The sequence below is a fragment of the Phragmites australis genome, chromosome 18 (assembly GCF_958298935.1).
Source record: "Phragmites australis chromosome 18, lpPhrAust1.1, whole genome shotgun sequence".
Lineage (NCBI taxonomy): Eukaryota > Viridiplantae > Streptophyta > Magnoliopsida > Poales > Poaceae > Phragmites > Phragmites australis.
The window spans coordinates 27,606,978-27,614,323 of record NC_084938.1 but is presented as its reverse complement, the minus strand read 5'-3'; the positions used below and the strand labels follow the sequence as shown (position 1 = coordinate 27,614,323).

At 43.6% G+C, this 7,346-nt stretch overlaps 1 pseudogene; it reads right to left on the bottom strand.

Annotated features, from left to right (window-relative positions):
* Positions 1-715: 715 nt before the first annotated feature.
* LOC133898986 (kinesin-like protein KIN-7H) lies at positions 716-6,071 on the bottom strand (annotated as a pseudogene).
* Between the last annotated feature and the right edge of the window lie 1,275 nt (positions 6,072-7,346).

Sequence of the window (7,346 nt, the reverse complement as noted above, 5' to 3'; positions counted from 1 at the left end):
CGATTGTGTTGTACCATAGGGTCCAGCTTGCTTCTTTAGCAATAGTCCATAGATGTAGTCGTGTACTCGTGTGGACTCTCATGGCCCGTTTGAAACTTGGGGAAAACTTGTTTCACATGAAATTGATATGATCCGAGCAGACCCTCAACTCTTCAATTTCCTCGTTTCAGATTATGCTTTAGCTTCCCTCGCAAAAAACAAAAACAAAAACAAAAAAGAGTGGCTTTTGCTTCAGGATAGAATTGCATGCTCCTGTCTTTTTACTGACAAATTGTAATGTCATCTTCAGCAGCTATCTCAAATTTTTATCCTTAAAAATATTATTACAGTATTCCTTATTTTTTCATCTCCAGCAGCTACCCCATTTTCTACCTCTACTCATCTTTTTCTCTCTCCGGTTCCGCTATCAGCCTCTATGAACAGTACTGCTACAGTACGCGACGCGATTTTCCTACTTTGGACCCACTGTCGGCTACATAAACAGTATCCGCTACAGTGATGCATGGTGCTACAGTACCCCCCCCCCCCCCCCGCAAAAATACACCCACCCTCCCTCCGCAACACTGCAGCAGATCGATTTCCAGCGCTACAGTACTTTGCGGAGTACTGTAGCACGGGATAACTCCACTGCTGGAGTTGGTCTAAGCACACACATTCTGATACTTGCAGACAACACGCACAAACGAATCATTGGATTTGGTTCAATATTCGTAAATTCTGTGATGCATTGGACCAAGCCTTCCAAGATTCATATTGATAAACGTGGCTACAAACACTGATACATACACAGAGAGTCAGAACTGTGTTGCTTTTGATTAACTTCTGTGGAATTACAGACAAAAAAATCAATCACGCACACACATGAACAAGCAACGAAACAAGTGAGGCAATCAGTAAGTGAAATAGATCAATCATGGGGAGCAATTCCTTGCTAATCAAGTCAAACTCCTGTACTACGCGTTCTTCTACCGCCATGTCATTGTCGCCGTACCATCTCTGCCGTTAGTTCATTTCATGGAGTAAGAACCTACCAGGCTGAAAGATCTCCGATCAGCTCGTGGAGCCAGTGTGAAATTCATCCCAAACATTTCCTTAAGGGCCTGCCCCGGCTCTTGAAGGTCAATCAGCTTCGCGACAAGAGACGCACTCTCTCTGATATGCTCCATGTCAGTCTGAGTCCAGATGAGACGGGAGAGCTGTAGCCTTCGTTGTTTGGTGCTCAAATCGATTCCCCATTTATTGTAGATGCTCTCTTTCTCCCCGTTGGTGAGCTTCTTCAGCATCTGCTTGTAGAGTACATCCCTTTCTCGGCGAAGATTCTTCAAGCTGCCAACGGAACGAGTGCCAGTATTCCATCACATATAAGTTTGAAGGACAATGCAAAAGCTGAAGTATCGAGTTGATAATTGTAACATACAAGAAAGAATGTACCTTAATGCAACGGCAGAATTAAGTTCGCCTTCTGCTGTGGCTTGGGCACTGAATGAGCTCTTAATGAAGGACAGTCTCCTGTGCTCCACTTCCATGTATATGTTATCTGCTGGATCTCCCTTGAAGAGGAGGAAGAAGTAAGCTCTGTGCACTATGGAGACATTGCATTCTTGCCACAACTCGATAATATGCTGCTGCTTTTTCTCAAAATCAACTGTCGAATGAGAAGGAGATTCGAAGGTACTCGGTGCTGAATATACGCCAACGTCTTTTACAGTTTTCATGGCTGTCGAGTCATCTCTAACTCCCTGAAGTTTGAATCAAATATATCAAGTCACTAAAAGTCAGCTTGGTAACCTAAATCAATCGATAGGTTAAGCAAAAACATCTAGAAATTACAATCTTTGAGCTGGTAGGACAGCTTGTCAAGTTTCCATTGTTAGCATAGTAAAAAAAAACATAACAAATAAGTATACAGCAGGATGATGATACCTCGTATAAGTACATTGTTAAGCAGAATTGTGTGTGATCCTGGAGCTATCACGAATTTAAGGAAAACTCATGAAGTGTACACTCCTACCATGATTACCTGTGCCTGAAATTCCTCAAGTTGGTCTTCATGGCGACTTTCTGTATTTTCTTCCAACTCCGTGATACAACTAATGTCATTGACAACAGTTTCTTGTTCTTCATCATCGGTGTTAATTTTCTTGTCTACTTCATGATTGGTGTTCATGTCCTTGACTTCATCAAATGCTACTTCGCAGGAAACCCCAGAGCAGTCCAATAAACGATCATCATTTTGGCAATCATCATTCTCGGCATACAAGCTTCTCCTGACCTTATCAAGCCTTCTGGGAGCATATCTAAAGATTTCATCAGGTGGTGTCCTGCTGGTGTTCTCAGAATCATCAAACCAACTATTCGGAATCACCATGAAGTTAGCCCTGCAGCTTTTACTTCTAGCCAATGCACTATCCTTGGAGCTCATTATGCACCTCTTCAGACTCAAACATTCACGAGGGTAAGGTTTGCAGTCAATAGAATGGTTAGAATAACATGTATACAATTTGACAACATTGTCTGTAATTCCATTAGATTCACATTGGAGCATTTTGACAGAATCTTTCTCTATCTCTGTTATATTATCAGCTTGTTGCTCTTCTTTGCTGGGATACGATCTGACATCATCTTCTATTTTCTTTGTTACGCTTTCGAGCTCTTGACGTTCCTCAGGTTGCGGGACTGCATCTTTGGATATCATCTCCATTTCAGGTGTTTGAATCTTGGTGTCCTCAGGGGGTAATTGGTTGAATTCGTGGCTCCTGCTTCTTACATGCTCATGTATCTCTATGCATTGGACTTCCCTGCAATGCTCTTCAGAGACTTCAGATGTAGTTCTTGAAGCTGCTTCCTTCATATGATACGGGTCTATGCCATCAAAGCTATGGTAGCTGGGAGGGTCCCAGTGTGAAATCAACTTTTGATCCCATGTTTGCCGAGGAAGCTCCCTAGTTTGACCGAGGAATGCTGAGTCATTATGATCACTACTGCAGACATATGATCCATGAACTGACGCATAATCTTGATCTTGATGAGCAACCCCATAAGCATCAACAACTGAAAGTGCCTCTTCAGACACATTTCGTGCAAGGGACTCTGATGACCGACTATGCTCATCCTATCAGAAGCAGGTCAACTCATTAGATGTTGCACAATACAATACAATACAATACAATACAATGATTCTAAAGAGAAGTAGGTATAGAGGAAAAATACCCATCGCTTTGCAGTGCGCTCGTCACCATGGTCATCGCTATCACCTTTAAGTAAACAGTTAAGTTGAGACTGTACTGTATCCCTTTCCTCCATCAGTTCCTTCAGCTGCTTTTCAAGCTAAAAAAAAGGATAGACGAGTGCACATTGCATAAGAGACTGGGGTGACACAATTCACAGTGTTCCGAAGACTAAAAAATCTTAGAAGCGAGGAAAAGTACCTTCTTAATCTGCACATCCTTCTCTCTCAAAGCCTCAGCATGAGTAGTGCAAGAAGCCGACCCAGGAAATTTCAGCTCATTTTCTAATCTCGCAAGTTCTCTCTGTAGATGCTTCACAAGTGCTTTGTCAGACATCACCACATTGACCTGTGCATTTGTAACAACCTCCTTTGCACAGGTCGCGAACAAAAGAGTGTTCCTGGATTGCTCTATATGAGTGTGTGCAGGGCTCATTGTGCAGATAATGGCTGTTCTTGCATTGCCTCCCAGAGAGGATTGTAATATACGGGTCAGCTTTGAATCTCTGTAAGGGATATGGCCATTTCTCCCCTTGCTGCATGTCAAAGAGTATGCCAAAAATGAGAAAATCAAGTTGCAACACCAAAAGAATACAAAATTAGTTTCTCTAATGAATATGAATCCAAATGGAAAGGATGTGTAAATGCAAACTCCCAAGTTTTAAGAGCAGAAGTTCTTAAAAAAATGCAACTCGCTGTAATGATAAGTTCCTGCTAGAGGAAAACAAACCTGAGTTGACGGACGACCTTTCCCAGTGTAAGCAGACTACGGTTAATATGGCTGCCTTCTTTCAGCCTCATACCAGCCGAAGCAGTCTGAGATGCACGCTCACTTCCTGCTAGATCAACAAAGTTCTGTCGACAAGAAGAAAATTATGTGCCACATAACTTTACATACCAAAGATTTATAACATAGAAGAATATTTTGTACCACACAGGCCACAAGGGTGCTCGAGTTGCCTCTTCCTAGATACTGTTTAGCAGAACTTTCAATTGTCTGAAATTAACAAAATATGTCAAAAAAACTTTTATTGAAAGAGTGATGTAAAACATACATTATAAGAGAGGCACCAACCAATCTGAGTATTTGATGGGATCTAGAACTTGTTTCATTCAAAGCGGTTTCTCCAATCTGCCTTTGAGCTAGAGCACAAAACCAAATGAATCAGATAAGGTGGGGAAAATGAGATGCCTCTTTTGTTTACAGCAAGTTCAGTTCCACACCTTCACATATGGCAAGAAGATCCCTAAAATGATGATGGTCCCTCAAAGTTTCCTCAGTGAGTCTTTCTACAGTAGTCCCTTTCTAATTGAAATCAGATGACAACATGAATGATATTAAGAATAGTAAATAGCTTTGCTACCTTTGCAACTAGGGGCAGGGGGTAAAAAATAGAACAATGAATCCAAGTTAAGGAGAATAGTGTACCTCTGGATCATCAAGAAGTCTCAGAGGTGTTGTGTCGTGACTCAGAAGGTCCCTCACAGCTTCATTATATATCTCTATGGCCGAAAATCTCAAAATGAACTCTCTTTCAGGATGCTGCAGCATGGACAAAGGATTCAATTGCAAAGAAACACAAGCAATGGGAGTATGAGACAATAATATTTCACAAAAAAGATAAAAGTGAACAATGTTCGTGGTGTGAACACACCTTTTCTATGTAGTCATAGATGTCCGACACGCTATATTCTGTTACTCCAATCATTGTGTAAGTCTTTCCACTGCTTGTTTGACCATAGGCAAATATGCTTGCTGTCAAGAACAGGTGCATGCGCAAATGTTTGTTAGCTCACATCAGTTCATCGAAAATGAAAGTGGCGGAACAGAAGTGCTTCGTTTCTTTTGTGCATACAGTTAATTCCACTGACAACTGATAGAGCAACTTCTTTCGCTCCTTCCTCGTAGACTTGCCTTGTAGAACAACTGGGTCCAAACACCCTATCTGATGGGGACGAGAAAGAAGAACAATGTGAGTAGTAAACTTCTTTAAGCTGCAGCATTGCTGCCCACAATTTTGCAACAACTGAGCTCTGCTGCTACTACTCACCGTAGGTGTAGGCGGTGGGGAACATTGCGCGCTCGGGGACGGTGCTCCGGAACATGATGGTGGTGGGGCTGATGCACTCCCAGTCGGAGCTGTCCCCGGCTTCCCTGCCGTTGAGCGGCCTCAGGCGCACGGACACCATTATCCTCTCCTCCTTGGCGTCCGCCTTCTCCCATGCTGCCGCCACCACCTCCTCGCCCACTGCCGCCATGACGCTCTTCCCCCTGCACTCTCCCCACCCAAGAATAGTATCAAAACCTCCCCCTTTCTTTATACCAATTTCACCGGCAACTAACTACCCTTCCTCTCCTCCTGAATCAAACAACAATGGCATTGCGAGAACGCGACCCTCCCCCACGGCTGGGGAAAACGGCAAATTTCGGACGCGTGCGGTGGGTGCCCGCGGCCGAAAGCGGCGTGCCACCGGGCGCAGGATGGACGTGGACGGCGGCGACCCGGCGAGACCACACAGGCAACAACGACAAATTACGCAACTCGCTCTTATTCGCACATGCACTAGCACTACTACTTTTTGACCAGCTAATTTCCGCGAGAGTATTATATCGGGTCGCCGCCGACTGCGCTGGAGCCTTGCGGTGCTGCCGCGACCGACCATGGTCCCCGCCACGCCTCTGGCCTCTTCCTCAAAATTAATTTTTATCTACGCGCCTCATCTCACATGGGAGGAGGGAGACGAGATGGTAACCAAGCTAAAGACTTGATTTTTATTAATGCTCGCTAACTACTAGCATCTGCGCGTGGAGACGAGGAGAGAAACACAGCAATGGAAGCAAGAAGCACCGTTACCTGCGAGGGGCGAGAGGAAGCCGCGCTCGTGGAAGCTAGGAAGACGACCAACGCGGGAGGCGCAGAGCCCGGGAGCAATGCGGCTGGCTAATGGATTGCAAAGTTGTCACCTCCCTTCGCTTCTTCACCTCGCCTCATCTCCCTTCTTCTCTGCGGCTGCGGCGAGGAAGAAGAAGAGAAGGGGAATTGGCAATGGTGGTGGGAGGGTGGTTTGGTGAAAAATAAATAAAGAAAAGAAAAGGTGTAAAGGAACAGGCGTTCTTGTGGGTACGGGGCCCGTTCTACCCGTAACAGATACTTACTGCGATTAAAATTTCATCGAAATTTAGATGAAATTTTATGAATTTCGATAATTTTAGAGAGAAATCAAATATTTAATTTTAAAATTTTCTTTTAAACATGTGAAACTCATAAAGTAGTAGATAAAAAATAACTAAAAATTTAATTTAAAAAATAATAAATGAGATTGAAATCTTGACACGACGCGTCATTGGCCAATTGCGGTCAAGGTCGTGCGTGGGCCCGTGGGAAGTTCGGGTGGGACCACCCTGTCTGTGTGTCATGTGCTGGTGTCCCTGCCCGTTGAACGTACAACAACAATAGCTTGCCAAGTGCACAACCAGTTCACATCTCGAATTCGTCAAATATTCGCTTTTCTTCTCGTAACAAAAGTCCACTTTTATTGACTTTTCGCTTTCAAGAAAACATAGTATACATGGTATGCGGCAAATACATTTTGGAATGGCAAATTCTGAACCTTTTTTAGATGAAGGAACCTTTTATTTCGAGATGAAATATGCTCCGGTCTCTCCACCGAGCGTGATGCACTTAGCCATTACACATGAGAAATTAAAAAGAAGAAGAAGAAACGGCTGAAACCTAGTCTGCACAAAACAACATCAATTTTCAAACCCCGACATCAAAACCACCGTTCACTCCACTGCCCACGATGAAAATACCATCATATAAGGCCTAGCGCAACGTATTGAGGGATGCCGAAGATTCTCCGACATCACAAAACTGTAACATTCAGAGTGACAAGAATGGTATTTCCATTTTCACTGTCAGTGACAATGTTAAGTTAATGCGGGTCACAATTATGAGTGGTAATCAGATGTAGCGGATAAGTTTAGTGCTTACCGATATCTACACCTGCCAATTTTTATCCATCCACATGTATATCCGTGAACATTTGTAGACTAAGAACGGGCACCAAACCTATCGTCCATAGGTACTTATCACCCGTGAGTATACCCGTTTACCTG